At 36.1% G+C, this 17,584-nt stretch overlaps 1 protein-coding gene across 3 annotated transcripts in view; it reads left to right on the top strand.

Moving 5' to 3' along the window:
- NDST3 (N-deacetylase and N-sulfotransferase 3) overlaps positions 1–17,584 on the top strand; it is a 213,124-nt gene that overhangs the window by 142,937 nt on the left and 52,603 nt on the right. The window lies entirely within an intron of this gene.

Below are 17,584 nucleotides of genomic sequence, written 5' to 3'. Positions count from 1 at the left end.
CATTCTTACCTCCAAAATGGCAAAAAATGCAAATGTGTATCATTATGCTTTATTAGCTTTAGTAAAAAGTTTGCCATATTAAAGGTTAAAATTTTTGGCAATTTTTTGCACTCCTCGAATATCTAATTATTTAGATTAAAATAATTATATAATTACTCTAGTTACCTTTCTTGAATTTAAGTCTTAAAAAAAACCCTGCAAGCAAACATTTACCTATGTAACAAACCTGCACATCTTGCACATGTACCTCAGAACTTAAAATTTTAAAAACCCTGCAAGCAAACATTTACCTATGTAACAAACCTGAGCATCTTGCACATGTACCCCAGAACTTAAAATTTAAAAAAAAACCTGCAAGCAAACCTATCCCCTACATATTTTCTCATACTTCATCCATACATTTAACATTATAAATTCTTTTAACTGTTTCTTCTTAAATTACTTTACACTATGCCTTCATAACATTATATGCAGATAGAAAGTTGCATATTATTATGACCAAAGGTCACTTATTATCTAACCTTTCATCTTGGTGGTGATTATGGTCAGCTCGTTAAATTATCCTTCTCAACCTGGGAGAATTAAGCCCTAATGCTCTTATGAATCCATAGCTTTGTACCCTTGTTGTGAGAATTATGAAAATAGGCAGTTGAATTATTTTCTCCATAATAATATAGAGAAATAATAATATAGAGAATGTGGAATGTTCTCAAAAACTGGTTAAGAAAGGCTACATTAAGAAATATTTATTAAACTTCTAATACGAGACACCCACTACATTAACCAATAGAACAAAAAAGCTTTGTAAGCCATAACCCTTTCTCTTAAAGAATTTACATTTTACTTTATGAGATATGAAATAATCTGATGAAAGATCTGAAAAATAATCAATGGAATTTGAGATTGAATTATGCAGCATCAGCTTGAAATTTGAAAGTAAAAAAAACTATGTGAACTTCATCAATAATAGAGGTCTTCAAGGAGAAGGTAGATTTAAGTTGAAATCTTAATTTAGATTTAAATGAAAAGTGAAAATAGACAATGAATTATCTATGAATTGTGAGGAAGTGAGGAGGCATTCAGGACAAGGAAGAGGAAAGCCATAAGACAGTAGTAAGCAAATCAGGTGATAGAACCAACAGTCACAAGTAAATCATTTAAATAATCCAAATATCAAGTTTCTTAACTATTAAAAAAATAGGGAAAATGTCAGTCTCATAGGGTTGTGTCAAAGATCAAGTCTGTGAAGATTATGTGAAGGTACTGGGAAATATAGAGACAGTAAGGGCTCCTGGTAAATAGGATAGGATTCTTAGGATAAAGACAGCTTAGGAAGGATTTTGCCATTTGCCTCTTTCTCATTAAAATGGCATGCAGATTATTCAGCATCCTCTATGCTGTACAGCATGAATTATTTCTAGAAGATTAATCACCAAATCAAATGCAAAAGCATCCTTCTACCGAGTTTTTTCTTGTCTTTGATGAAATCACTGGGTTCCCTGCTTTTATTAGTTTTCATTTGGATAATATTTAAAATGCTGTTTTATCCCAATTTGAATACCCTCAATCAATGTCAGCCTCTTTTAATTTGGTTTAAGATTACAGGAAAACATCATGACCCTATAGATTTTTCCACCACAACTATTAAGAACAATGGAGCCAGACATATTTTAACAACAAAAGAACTTATGAATGGAGTTTGCTTTTGAATTATCATTTAAGTCCTGGGTTTCGGATCATGATAAATATTTCAGAATAGGGGTAATCCTGGATCACGATTATAAAGTATATCAAGGCTGCAACACAAGTGCTGCGTGGATTTTTTAAAGGGAAACATTCTTATGAGTCTTGAAGTCTCAATGAGGAATGGAAGATTTGAATGAGTTTTCCTGGATGGTCATGATTCGGTTAGGTGAAGGACTGGAGAAGGCAACAATCTGCAGGAAGAATAATCCTGGAATGTTTAGAAAATCCAGGAGGGGCTTTACTGAAATGAAAATCTAATACTGGAGAACAATGAGAAATAAAGTTGGATAGTTACAGTTAAGTTGAATGAGTAACTAATTCAGTCACCACACACACCCTATTTTAATTTCTTAAGCATATTCTGCGGGTCTCAAGGACCCACAGGAAAAAAAAAAGCATAAGTCCTTTTAAAAATTGTATTATATCTATGACATCCATATAACAAGGCTGAAATTAGAATCTGGATGTGTTAATTTAATATTTTTAATTGTGATAAAATACACATAATGTAAAGTTTATCATCTTAATTATTTTTAAGTACAGAACTCAGTAGTGTTAACCACATTCACACTGTTGTGACACAGATCTCCAAAACATTTTCATATTGCAAATCTGCAACTCTATATCCATCAAACAACAATTCCGTATTCCTCCTGCCCCAAATGCTTAGCAACTACCATTCTGTTTTATGTCTCTATAAACTTGACTATTCCAGGTACCTCACTTAAGTGGAACCAAACAGTGTTTTTCTTATTGTTACTGGCTTATTTCACTTATCATAATATCCTCAAGGTTCATTGATATTATTGCATGTGTCAGAATTTTATTCCTTTTTAAGACTGAGTAATATTCCATTGTATGTATATATCACATTTGGTGTATTCATTCATTCACTGATGGACACTTACATTGCTTCCACCTTGTGGCCATTGTGAATAAAAGCTGCAGTGAACATGGTTGTACAAACATCTCTTCAAGACCCTGTTTTCAGTTGTTTTAGGTATATACCCAGAAGCAGAATTGCTGGATCATATGGTAATTCTATCTTCAATTTTTTGAAGAATCATTGTACTGTTTTCCATAGCAGCTATACCGTTATACATTCCCACCGGCAGTGCACAGGGATTCCAACTTTCCCACAACCTTGCCAACACATTATTTCCTGTTGCTTTGACAGTAGCTATCCTAATAAGTTTGAGATTATTTTAGGATTGTCAAATATTGTGATTTATCCTACATGCAAGCTAAAAGTTTGCCAGCTACAATTCATGGATGCTGGAAGAAGGCAAGAGGTTAAATATAAAGGACAGCAATAGCAATAGCCAGAATATCAGATATATTACCTAAGAGGAACTCCAACTTTAGAGAACCCAAATCTCACATAATAGGCAATAAACCTGTCTGACTTTTGCCCTAGAAAGAGTCATGATTTTTATTATGGTGGACAATAGACAAACCTGACCTTTGCCCTGGGGGGAGACACTATTCCTGTCTTCCAAGGCTGTTTACTTTACAAATATCCTTAAAAAGATAGTCCAGGGAAAAAAGGCAGTCAGTATATTTGCTTGTAAGATTTACCTAAATGAGAGACCCATTGAAGGCATGCCATAATGAATAACTTCACATATTTTTAACATTAGTACTACATAAGAAAACATTTATTCCTGTAAATCAGACATGAATAGTAATCTATAAATTGAGGTTTGCAAAAATTAGGTTTTTTATTAAATTACATCATAATCCAAGCCCTCATTCTTCCATAATTACTAGAAATCTAACTTCAGTTATCTGATCAATGGTGAGAATTTGGAAGTGCTAAGGGAGGGAAGGTGGAGGTCCACTCCCAATTAAACTTTTTTAAAAACTAGAGAAGTTTTAGTGTCTGGAAAATGAAGTAAAACCCTGTAGTCTTAAACCTATTATTGTGTTTAATATATATGTATCCTTGGCTTAAATGAGCAAGACTAATAAAATCCAGAAACAGCCTCATTGTTTTTCCCGTGCCCATCCCTGTAAGCCAATCTGTAGGGCTAGTTCCTCCCACCTCCCCAGAAAAAAATCTCAAGTAAGCCTCAACATTTTTTGGTTATTCTCATATACTAAAAAGTTCTCCAGTCACTTTAGTTATGAATAAGTCTCAATTTAGTAAGTAATGTATCCAATATTTTATAATAATCAAAGCGCTAAATGTAATTTAAGGTTGAAACTTTTAACCCCTGCCCTCATCCTACAGCTCTACTTTACTACAAGGAAGGACCTTCAATGGGAAAATGAGGGTGATAGACTTTGTCTCTATTTCCTACCTTACGCCTCCAGTTAACATGGTTCTTAACACATCTAGGGTCAAAATAGAAGGGAAGTGGAGGAAGATGAGAGGTAAGAGCCAAAGAAATAGGGGTTTTTTTTTAACCTTTATTTTAGATTCAGGGGATATATGTACAAGTTTGTTAACTGGGTGTATTTCCTGATGCTGAAGTTTGGGGTTCAAATGATCCCATCAACCAGGTACTGAGAATAGGACCCAACAGCTAGTTTTTCAACTCTTGCCTCTCTCCCTTCCTCCCCTCTCTAGCAGTCCCCAGTGTCTACTGCTGCCATCTTTATGACCATGAGTATCCAACGTTTAGCTTCCACTTATAAGTGAGAACATGTGGTATTTGGTTTTCTGTTCCTGCATTAATTCACTTAGGATAATAGCCTCCAGCTGCATCTATCTTGCTGCAAAGGATATGATTTCATTGCTTCTCATGGCTGTGTAATATTCTATGGTGTCCCTCTTTGAGTGGTACAAAGAAGTACACAGATAAACTTAGGAGACAATTCAGTAGCCTGTTCAAAATAACCCACTAAATGCCAGAAAGTAATAGTTTGGAGACAAATTTGGTTAGATAGGTGACTTTTCAATTTAGCTTTGGTTTAATCTTGAGTCTTCTCAGAGCCTAGATAAAAGCCTAAGAAGAAAGCGCCACAGAATTGGGTCAGTTAGTGCATCTACAGTGTACCTAGTTGTACAGACATTTTCTAGAGGCGAGTGGGTGACCTAATGTCAAGTAGCCCATTTCTTGACCAGCTTATACTTTTACAGGCATCTTATTTTTCAGTGATGAACACTCTAATATCTCTTAAGTGCCCTCACCTAAGCACACAGGAAAAAGAGGAAAGAAACCAAATACCTGTGAATTCCAAAAGCCAGAGTTTGTGTCCCCTGCAGTAATAACCATTTGCTGTAACCACTGTCAGTTACCTTTAAAACTATAGCTCTTGCCAGTGACTCATCAGGCAAAGTGCCACCTCATAGCACAAACTAATCCTTGGTACCCAAAATGCCAAAGAAATCAGGTATCTCAATGTAAAGGAGAGCAAAGCTTCAGACTTGAGGGGAACCTACTCACAATTCTCAGGGCTCCATGAGGAAGACAGAGTACTCCAAAAAAGAAATCAGTGGCACCTTCCCTGTGTTCCTCAAAGGGTATCAGAATAACCAGAAGTCTCCTTTAGGTCTCTTCATGTAGCCACAAGAACTCTATTTCCTCTTAGTAATTTCCCATCTCCTGACCACCAAATGAAGGAGGTAGGGGCTAGAAAAGAAACGTATCAAGAATGCAAGGAAACTGGATGGAAGATAAACGATGGTAAAAGGGAAGAAGGAGGAGCAGGAAATGGAAAGAACAGATCTGAGAGGAGCCAGTTTGACATCTTGTTTCCCAAAAAGTCCAGTGAAGTTCCACATTATCTTCAGCAAAAATCATGACGACAAGAAACGAAGCAAACAGAAGGGCTGAGCATTTAGTTAGCATGGGTTTGAGAAGGTTCAATTGACTGAGAAGCTCCCATGGGAGAAACAAGATCCAATACAGAGACCAGAGAGGCCTTAAATAAATTGTAGCCTGAGAACAGACTAATACACTACATATCTAATTTTATTTGTGGCTATTATAATTAGGATTACTTTCTTGATTTCTTTTTCAGATTGTTCACTATTAGCATGTACAATACTACTGGTTTTTGTATGTTGATTTTGTATCCCGCAACTTTACAAAATTTATCAGTTCTAATAGTTTTTTGGTGGCATCTTTGGGTTTTCCCAAATATAAGATACCATCTGCAAACAAGGATAAGTTGACTTCTTCCTTTCCAGTTGGATGCCCTTTATTTCTTCCTCTTGTCTGATTGCTGTAGCTAGGACTTCTAGTACTATGTTGAATAATAGTGGTGAAAGTGGGCATCCTTGTCATGTTCCAGATGGGAGAGGGAAGGTTTTCAGGTTTTCCCCATTCAGTGTGGTTTTAGCTATGGGTCTGTCACATATGGTTTTAATTACGTTGAGGTATGTTCCTTCTATACGCAGTTTTTTGAGGGTTTTTCATGAAGGGATGTTGAATTTTATCAAATGCTTTTTCAACATCCACTGACGTGATCATATGGGTTTGTCCATCATTCTATTGATGTGATGTATCACATTGATTGATTTGTGTATGTTGGACCATCCTTGCAAGCCAGAGATAAATCTCACTTGGTCATGATGAATGATCTTTTTTAATATATTAGTGAATTTGGTTTGCTAATACCTTGTTGAGGCCTTTTGCATCAAGATTCATCAGAGATACTGGCCTGTAGTTTTCTTTTTTTGATGTGTCTTTGTCTGGTTTTGGTATCAGGGTAATACTGGCTTCATAGTATGTTCTGGGAAGTATTTCCTCCTCCTTTATTTTTTCAGAATTGTTTCAGTAGGATTGCTATTAGTTATTTTTTGAATGTTTAACATAATTCAATAGTGAAGTCATTGGGTCCTGGGCTTTTATTTACAGGGAGATTTTTAATTACAACTTCAATCATGTTACTTGTTATTGGTCTGTTCAAGTTTTGGATTTCTTCATGGTTCAATCTTGGTAGGTTGTATGCATCTAGGAATTTGCCCATTTCTTCTAGATTTTCCAATTTTTTGCCATATAGTTGCTCACAGTAGCCACAAATTATCATATGAATTTCTACATTATCAGTTATAATATCTCCTTTTTCATCTCTGATTTTATATATTTGGGTCTTCTTTTTTTTCCTTAGGCAAGCTAAAAGTCTGTCAGTTTTCTTTATCGTTAAAAAACTTTTTGATTCATTGATCTTTTGTATTGTCTTCTTCATTTCAATTTCATTTATTTCTGCTCTGATCTTTATTATTCCTTTTCTTCTACTAATTTTGGGTTTGGTTTGCTCTTGTTTTTCTGCTTCTTTGAGGTGCATCACTAGGTTGTTTATTTGAAGTTTTTTTTTTTTAATGTAGGCACTTATAGCTATAAGCTTCCCTATTAGTACTGCTTTTGCTGTATTCCATACAACAAAATGGTGCATTGTGTTTCCATTATCATTTTTTCCAAGAAATTTTTCAATATCCATCTTAATTTCTTCGTTTACCCACGGGTCCATTCAGGGGCATATTGTTTACTTTCCATGTGTTTGTATAGTTTTCAAAATTCCTCATTATTGATTTCTAGTTTTATTCCATTGCGGTCAGAGAATGTGCTTAATATGATTACCATTTTTTTAATGTTTTAAGACTTCTTTTGTGACCTAAAATATGATCTGTCCTTCAGAATAATCTATATGCTGAGGAAAAGAATGTGTATTCTGCAGTCTTTGAAGGAAATGTTCTGTAACTATCTATTAGATCCATTTGGTCTGTAGTGTAGATTAAGTCTGATGTTTCTTTGTTGATTTTCTGTCTAGAAGATTGATGCAGTGTTGAAAGTGGGATGTTGAAATCTCCAGCTATTATTATATTGGGGTCTACTTCTCTCTTTAGCTCTAATAATATTTTCTTTATACAACTAGGTGCTCCAGCATTCAGTGCATATATATTTAAAATTGTTATATCCTCTTGCTGAATTGAACCCCTTATCATTATATAGTGACCTTCTTTGTCTATTCTTACAGTTTTTGTCTTGAAATCTATTTTGTCTGATATGAATATAGCTGCTTCTGCTCTTTTTTGGTTTCCATGGACTTGAAATATTTTTTTCCCATCCCTTTATTTTCCATGTGTGTTTTATAGGTGAAATCTGTTTCTTGTGGGCAACACATCATTGGGCCTCGGTTTTTTTGGGGGGGTTGGTGTGTTTTCTTATTTTGTTTTTTTGTTTTTTGGGGTTTTTTTGAGATGGAGTCTCACTCTGTCACCAGGCTGGAGTACAGTGGCGTGATCTCAGCTCAGTGCAGCCTCTGCCTCCTGGATTCAAGTGATTCTCCTGCCTCAGCCTCCTGAGTAGCTGAGACTACAGGCACGCGCCACCATGCCCAGCTAATTTTTGTATTTTTAGTAGAGACAGGGTTTCACCATGTTGGCCAGGATGGTCTTGATCTCTTGACCAAGTGACACGCCCGCCTCAGCCTCCCAAAGTCCTAGGATTACAGGCGTGAGCCACCGCACCTGGCCTCATTGTTTTTTTATCCCTTCAGCTACTCTATGTCCTTTGATTGAAGAATTTTGTCCATTTACATTCAATTTATAGATAAGTAAGAACTTACCCCTGCCATTTTGTGATTTGTTTTCTGGCTGTTTTGTGGTCTTCTCTTCCTTCTTTCTTTCCTTCGTGTCTTTCTTTTTGTGAAGGTAATTTTCGTTGGTGATATGATTTAGTTAGTTGCTTTTTATTTTTTGTGTCTCCATTGTATGTTTTTTGATTTGAGGGTATCATGAAGCTTGCAAATACTATGTTATAACCCATTATTTTAAGCTGATAACAACACTGTTTCCATAAACAAACTAACAAAAAGAAAATTTACAAAGACTTCATGCATTAACCTTGTGCCCCTGCTTTAAGTTCTTGTTACTATTTATATCTTATTGTAATATGTCTTGAAAAGTTGTTGTAGTTACTATGTTTGCTTGGTAATTCATTTAGTCTTTCTCCTTAAATAACAGTAGTTTACACACCACATTTACAGTGCTATAATATTCTGTTTTTCTGCAAACTTACTATTACTAGTGAATTTTGTACCTCCAAGTGATTATTTATTGCTCATTAATGTCCTTTTCTTTCTTATTAAAGTACTCCCTTTAGCATTTCTTATAAAAGAAGTCTGATGTTGATGAAATCCCTCAACTTTTCTTTGTCTAGGAAAGTCTATTTTTTCTTCAGGCTTGAAGGATATTTTCACCAGATATACTATTCTAGCATAAAAGTTCTCTTCCCTTCAGCACTTTAAATATGTCATTCCACTCTCTCTTGGCCTGTAAGGTTTCCACTGAAAAGGCTGCCACTACATGTGCTGGAGCTCCATTATTTGTTTATTTTCCTTGCTGCTTTTTGGAACCTTTTTTTATCCTTGACCTTTGCGAGTTGAATTACCAGATGCCTTGAGTTAGTCTTCTTTGCATTAAATCTGCTTGGTGTTCTGTAACCTTCTTGTACTTAGATACTGATATCTTTCTCTAGGTTTAGGAAGCTCTCTGTTATTATCCCTTTGAATAAACTTTCTATGCGTATCTCTTTCTCTACATACTCTTTAAAGCCAATAACTCTTAGACTTGCCCTTTTGAGGCTATTTTCTAGATCCTGTACGCATGCTTCATGGTTTTTTATTCTTTTTTCTTTTGTCTCCACTGACTGTATTTTCAAATAGCCTGTTTTCAAGCTCACTGATTCTTTTTTCTGCTTGATCAACTCTGCTGTTGAATGACTCTGATGATTTCTTCAGCATGCCAGCTGCATTTTTCAACTCCAGAATTTCTGCCTGATCCTTTTTAATTATTTTAATCTCTTTTTCAAATTCATCTGATAGAATCCTGAATTTCTTCTCTGTGTTATCTTGAATTTCTTTGGGTTTCCTCAAAACAGCTATTTTGAATTCTCTGTCTGAAAGGTCACATATCCCTGTTTCTCCAGGACTGGTTTCTGGTGCCTTATTTATTTTATTCATTGAAGTCATGTTTTCCTGGATTGTCTGGATACTTGTAGGTGTTCATTTGTATCTGGCCATTGAAGAGTTAGGTATTTATTGTAGTCTTTGCAGTCTGGGCTCTTTATACCCATTCTTCCTGGGAAGGATTTCCAGATATTCAAAAGGACTTGGGTGTTATGATCTAAGCTATATCTGCTTTAGAGAGGACCCCAAGACCAGTAACACTATGATTCCTGCAGACTCATAGAGGTACTGCCTTGATAGTCTTGGACAAGATCCAGAAGACTTATTTGGATTAGTGGAGACTCTGGTTCTCTTCCTTTACTTTTTCCCAGTCTCTCTCTGTGCTGAGCCATCTGGAGCTAGAGGTGAAGTGACACAAGCACCCCTGTAGCCACCACCCCTAGAACTGTGCTGAGTCAGACCTGAAACCAGCAGAGCACTGGATCTTGCCAAGTAACCAAGTAACTGGGTCTTGCCTGCTGTAACCACTCTCTGGCTACCGGCTATGTTCATTCAAGGCCTGAGGATCTGCAATTAGCTGGTGACAAAGCCAGCCAGGCCTATGTTCTTCCCTTGAGGGTGATAAGTTTCTCCAAGCCCAAGCCCCAGGGGGGTCCAGAGGTGCCATTCAGGAGCCAGAAACTAGAGTCAAAAATCTTAGAAGTCTACCTGGTGTTCTATTGTACTGTGGCTGAGCTGGCACTCAAACCATAAGACACAGTGCTTCCCACACTTCCCTCCCCTTTCCAAATGCAGCGAGCCTCACCCCATGGCCACTGCCACCTCAGGCCCACGGGGAGTACTGCCAGACTACCACCATGTTCCTTTAAGGCTCAAGGGCTCTTCAGTCAGCTTATGGTGAATGCTGCCTGGCCTGGGACTCACCCTTCAGAGCAGTGAGCTCTCCTCTGGCCTAAGGCAAGTCCAGAAATTCCATCTAAAAGCCAAGTCCTGAAATCAGGTACCGTGAGAGCCTACTTGGTTTTCTACTCACCTGTAGGGCCTACCTTTTACAAACTGTTTATCCAGGATAGCTTTCAGTTTTGCCTTTGGGGCAGTATAGTAACTAAGCAAAAAGGTAAGCAGATTTAATTTTTCTTATTAGTCATTTAAGCTTTGTATTTGCCTTTTATAAGGAGTCTTTAATTTAAAATACTGAAATAGTTTAGAAGCTTCTGCATATCAATAGGCATCCATAGATGAGACTAATTTGGAAAGCTTCATTTTCTTTTCAATTTCAACTTTTATTTTAAATACAGGGTACATGTGCAGATCTGTTACATGGGAATATTGTATGATGCTGAAGTTTGGAGTACAGGTTCCCTCACCCTGGTAGTAAGCATAATATAGTACTCAATAGGTAGTTTTTCAACACACTCACCCCCAACCTTGAGTAGTCCACAGTGTCTATCGTTCCAATATTTATGTCCATGTGTTCTCAATGCTTAGCTCCCAGTTATAAGGAAGAACATGCAGTTTTGAATTTTTCACGTTGCTGCAAAGGCCATGATTTCATTTTTTTATAACTGCGTACTATTCCATGGTGTATATGTACTGCATTTTCTTTATTCAATCCACCACTGATGGACAGCTAGGTTGATCTCATGTCTTTGCTACTGTGAATAGTGCAACAATGAACAGACAAGTGCATGTGTCTTTTTGGTAGAATGATTTATCTTCTTTCGGATGTAAACCTAGTAATGGTATTGCTGAGACGAATGGTAGCCCTGTTTTAGGTTCTTTGAGAAATCTCCAGATTGCTTTCCACAGTGGCTAAACTAATTTAAATTCCCACTAACAGTGTATAAGTGTCCACTTTTCTCCACATCTTCACGAGCATGTGTTGTTTCTTGGATTTTTAGTAATAGCCATTCCAACTGGTCTGAGATTTTATCTCACTGTCAGTTTGATTTGCATTTCTCTGATATCAGTGATGCTGAGCATTTTTTCATGTTTGTTGGTGACTTGTATGTCTTCTTTTGAGAAGTATGTGTTCATGTCTTTTGCCCATTTTTTAATGAAGTTATTTGGTGTTTTGCCTGTTGATTTGTTCAAGCTCCCTATGGATTCTGGATACTAAGCCATTGTTGGATGCATAGTTTGCAGATATCTTCTCTCATTCTGCAGGTTGTCTGTTTGCTTTGTTGATAGTTTCTTTTGTTGTGCAGAAGCTTTTTAGTTTAATTAGATCCTTTTTGTCTTTTTGTTGTTGTTGTTGCAATGGCTTTTCATACTTAGCCAAAAATTCTTTACCAAGGCTGACTTTGAGATAAGTATTTCCTAGGTTGTCTTCCAGGATCTTTACAGTTTGAGGACCTTCACTGAAATCTTTAATCCATTTTGAGTTAATTTTTGTATATGGTGAAAGGTGGGGGTCTGGTTTCACTCTTCTGCATACAGCTAACTAGTTATCTCATCAACATTTATTGAATGGGAAGTGCTTTCCCCATGGCTTGTTTTTGTCAGCCTTGTTGAAGATCAGATTGTGGTAGGTGTGCATCTTTATTTCTGAGTTTTCTATTCTCTTCCATTTGTCTTTGTCTGTTTCTGTACCAGTACTAAGTTGTTTTGGTTAGTGTAGCCTTATAGCAGTAGTGTAGTAGGAGGAGTAGTAGTAGTGCAGCCTTATATAGTGTAGCCTTGAAGTTGGGTAATGTGATACCTCTGGCTTCATTCTTTTGCTTAGGATTGCTTTGGCTATTGGGGCTCTTTTTCAGTTCCAAATATATTTTAGAATCATTTATTCTGTGAAAAATGGCTTTGGTAGTTTGATAGGAATAGTGTTGAATCTTTAAATTGCTTTGGGCAGTACAGCCCTTTTTATGAAACTGATTCTTCCAATCCATCAGCATGGAATGTCTCCCCATTTATGTCATCTCTGATCTCCTTCTGCAGTGTTTTGCAATTCTCTTTGTAGAGATCTTTCACCTCCTTGGCTAGCTGTATTCCTAGGTATTTCATTTTCTTTTGGCTATTGTAAGTGGGATTGTGTTCTTGATTTCACTCTCAGCCTGGACTTCACTGGCATATAGAAATGCTACTGATTTTTATACAATGATTTTGTAACCTGAAACTTTACTAAAGGTGTTTATCAATTCTAGGAGACTATTGGCAAAGTCTTTAGGATTTCCTAGGTATAGAATTACATCATCAGCAAACAGGGAGTGTTTGACTTCTTTTCCTATCTGGATGCTTTTTATTTCTTTCTCTTGCCTGATTGCTGTGGCTATGACTTCCAGTACTGTGTTGAACATGAGTGGTGAGAGTGTGCATCTTGGTTCTGTTCCAGTTCTCAAAGGAAATGCTTCAAGCTATTGCCCACTTAGTATGATGTTGGCTGTGGGTTTGTCATAGACGGCTTTTATTATTTTGAAGTATGTTCCTTCATTGCCTAGTCTGTTGAGGGTTTTTAACATGAAGGGATGTTGGATTTCATCAAAAGCTTTTTCTGCATCTATTGAGAATATCATTTCATTTTTGCTTTTGATTCTGCTTATGTAGTGAATCACATTTATTGATTTGCATATGTTGAACCAGCCTTGCATTCCAGGAATAAAGCTTACTTGATCATGTTTTATTAACTTTTCAACATGCTGCTGGATTTGATTTGCTAGTATTTTGTTGAGGATTTTTATGTCTATATTCATGAGAGATACTGGTCTAAAGTTTCCTTTTTTAATTGTGTCTCTGCCAGATTTGGGTACCAGGCTGATGCTGGCTTCATAGAATGTGTTAGAAAGGAACCCTTCCTCTTTGATTTTTTGAATAATTTCAGTAGGATTGGTATCAGTTCTTTGTATGCCTGGTAGAATTTAGATGTGAATCCATCTGAGCCAGGGCTTTTTTTTGGTTAATAGGTTCTTAATTACTGATTCAATTTCAGAAGTTGATAGTGGTCTATTCAGGTTTTCAATCTCTTCCTGATTCAGTCTTGGAAGACTGTGTCCTTCCAAGAATGTATCCACTTCCTCTAGATTTTCTAATTTGTATGCATAGAGTTGTGAGCCCTCATTCTGAACTGCACTTCTTCAAGTGCAGTGTTGTTTCTTTGGAATGTTCCACTGTAATTTTAAATTCCCTTTAGTAAGATTTTGCTATTTCTAAAAGTGTTTGCTGTTTCCGGGACCTAATACTTATGCATGTAAGTGTAGGCATGGCCAGAAGGTAGATTACTCAGTTCTTAAGAAAATAAGGATCCCATTTTTATCTTGAATCTTAGCTTTAATTCTTGGATCCTCTTAATCAATTTAGTCAATAATTTTTTCCTACCTCAGCACACAAGAAAAACAAAGGAGGTAGAACACAAAAATCCCTATAAATTTCCAAAGCCAAAGTTTGCATCCCCTGAAATATTGCCATTTTCTACTGGTTTCTGTCTGACCCATTCAGACATAAGAGGCCTGTAACTAGATCCAAGCCAGTTAATTATCAGATCCAATCAGATTCTGGACCCAATTCAGTATTTTTGTGACTTCCAAACCTAGTTTGGATCAGAAATTTGCTCAAACAAACTCAGAAAGCTCAAAACACAAATACGTGGAGCTTTGAATTCTAAGAGAGAACTTACCATCATCCCCAGTTGCTGTGAAAGAGCAATGGACACAATGGGCCCTGCAGGTACCTCGCTTGGTCACTCCATGCTCCTGGGGGTCACTGGAAGCTCTAATTTGGATGTCACTTCTGACACCATCTGTTAAAAAAAAAAAAAAGCCTTAGACAAATTAAATTTAACAGAGTTTAACTGAGCAAAGAATGATCTGTGAATCTGGCATCTGGCAGCCTCCTTAGCCAGAGTAAGCTCAGAGAGACTCCAGTGCAGCTACATGGTGGAAGATTTATGGTCACAAAAAGGAAAGTGACATACAGAAAATGGAAGTGAGGTACACAAACAGCCAGATTGGTTACAGCTCATCATTTGCCTTATTTGAACATGGTTTGAACAGTTGGCTGCCTTTGACTGGCCAAAATTTGGTGACTGGCACAAGAGTAGGTTACTGTCTATTTAAACTTCCATTGAGGTTACTTTTCACTATGTACAGAGAAATCTTTAAGCCAAACTTAAAGTATGTAAGGAAGCAACTTTAGGATAAACTTGATTTAACAATATTACATGTGCATATGTGTATATACATATGTGTCTTTGTGAATATAAATATATCTATATATATCCTCTAAGATATTGGCACTTCTAATAAAGTGGTTATTAAATAATACTTAGAGATAAAAAACAATGAATTTGATTAGTTTAGAAAGCAGAGAAAGTTAACAGAGCTAATTCTAACATGAATATAGTTGTTTATCATATTCAGTGTGAAATTAGAGTCAACAAACCCGTGATTTTTTTTAGTATTCACTCACTCTATACCTGTGTACAAGTAATTGGTTTATTATATTACAGGTGCTTTTTACTTCATTTTATGTTAACTGTAAAAAGCTGTTAATTCTGGAATTTTTAAATGTTGTTCAATTTCTTTTTAATTTAATAATAATATTGTTAATGTTATCATTGCTTCTATTTTCTATGTGCTTAACATTTCTCTAGAGTTGAGCAGGCCTTATCTTCCACTTTATAGTGACAGTAAATTCATTTGTGAGTGGGGAAGATTTTCATTTATGCAGATGGGCTTGAGATAGACAAATAGATACTCAAAGAGAACAACAGAGAAATACACAAGAATATACACAATACGCATACTAATTTATCATCTATTTACAGAATGATAGGCATTGCCATTGAGTTCATATGCTAGATACATTGAGTTTATCTATTTACATATCATTTAAAAAACAGAATGGAAATCTTCCTATATACAGTAAAGCTTTCCCTGCCCTCTAAATCAGGATATTCCACTCATAATTTGCTTATCTCGTTGTACTCTAATACACTGACACTCACAGAGTATAGGACAGTTGTATCTACATTAGATGGTTCCAGTTAGTGATGCTAATGTTCTTGTTCAGCTTTTCATAGGTGTTTATTTCTTCAACTTTAGAGATAGAGTTCAAGATATTAGTCATTTCTTGCTGCTATTATCTGCCAGATAAGTCAATGTAGTACAATGTGAGAGTCTAGGCTTTGCATCCAGATAGACCTGAGTTTAAATCCTGATCAACTGTTTACTAGTTATATCGCTTGTCTGACTGTAAAGTGGAGATGATAATATCCACCTCCATAAGGTTTCCTCTTATAGGTGATGACAGTACAAATATACAGTACTGGCCACCTATTGGGCTTTCTTTTTTTTTTTTTTTTTTTTTTTTTTGAGACAGAGTCTCACTCTGTCGCCCAGGCTGGAGTGCAGTGGCGCGATCTCGGCTCACTGCAAGCTCCACCTCCCAGGTTCACACCCTTCTCCTGCCTCAGCCTCCCAAGTAGCTGGCACTACAGGCACCCACCACCACACCCGGCTAATTTTTTGTATTTTTAGTAGAGACAGGGTTTCACTGTGTTAGCCAGGATGGTCTCGATCTCCTGACCTCGTGATGCACCCACCTCGGCCTCCCAAAGTTGGGCTTTCAATAGATATGTGTCTCTTGCCACTACCCTCTACAACACCCACACCACCCAACACCCACCCACATTCATCTGCTTCTCATGCTTTCCTTCCTGTCATCTGTGAACTGGGCAACTACATAACCAAGAAGATCTGAATTACATCTAAACCAAAATCCAATTATTATAATAGAAGTATTTATTTATTCTGAGTGTAGACTATTAATTAGCAAAACAAAGAACATAAGCCTGAAGGCTAATCTATTTGGACCTTTAGGTAGGTAATATTTGAGATGGTCCTTGAAAGTTGATAGGATTTAGACTGAAAGACATATGTAAAGAAGCATTCTGTACACAGGAAACTGTTTCAGGCCTAAAGCACAGCATAGAACAAGAAATGATTCAATTTATCTGGAATATAGGCTGTATGTGGTAGAAGACAAAACTCAAGAATGAATATAGGCCTGTTTTGTCAAGGATTCTGAGCACCAGGTTAAGAAGTTTAATTTGACGGAAAATAGGAGTTACTGATATTTCCTAAGCAAAGGACTTTTGTTTTAGGAGGATTTCTCTGGTGTTAGCATTTGGGATATATTAGTGCTGGGAGAAACAAAAGTGAGGAGGTCATTTAGAAAGTTATTAGAGTGGTTCAAGCAAAAAGTAACAAGGCCTAACTCTCACACATTACTAGTGGTAATGTAAGTCAGTACAATCTCTATGACAGGCAACTTGGCAATCTCTACTAACATTACAAACGCACATACCATTTTCCTTAGCCATTCCACTTCTAAGAATTTATCCTCATATATTTTCGAATGAGTGAAGTGATGCATATACAAAGTTATTCATAATAGCATAAAACCTTAATAAGAACTTGAATAACTTACAGCACATTCATAGTAACAGAATTACAGCATATATATGTATATGTATGTACATATGTATGTATATATACATATATATGTATATGTATGTATATACACATATATATGTATACGTATGTATATACATATATATATGTATACGTATGTATATACATATATATGTATGTGTATATATGTATGTATATATACATATATGTATATGTATGTATATATGTATGTATACATACATATATACATATGTACATGCATATATATATAAAAAATAAGAATGGGGAAGTCCCTTATGTACTGATTAAAACAATCTCTAAGATGTATTAAATTTTTAAAAATTAATGTATAAAATTGTGTACCATTTGCTTCCATCTGTGTTTTAAAAATTAAAAAAAATTATGTAAGAATACACACACACACGCACACACAAATTATATTGGTGGCTTCTTGTTGAATCCAAAATAAATATTAAAAGAAATAAGGCCTAAAGTCAAAGTGGTACCTATAATATTGGAGAGATAACTTATTAGAAGTTGATAGTGGGGGAAAATTTATAAAGGAAGAATATGGA

The sequence above is a fragment of the Nomascus leucogenys genome, chromosome 7b, assembly GCF_006542625.1.
Source record: "Nomascus leucogenys isolate Asia chromosome 7b, Asia_NLE_v1, whole genome shotgun sequence".
NCBI lineage: Eukaryota > Metazoa > Chordata > Mammalia > Primates > Hylobatidae > Nomascus > Nomascus leucogenys.
Note: the sequence above shows the minus strand (reverse complement) of the source record. Positions and strands in the feature narration are given on the sequence as shown.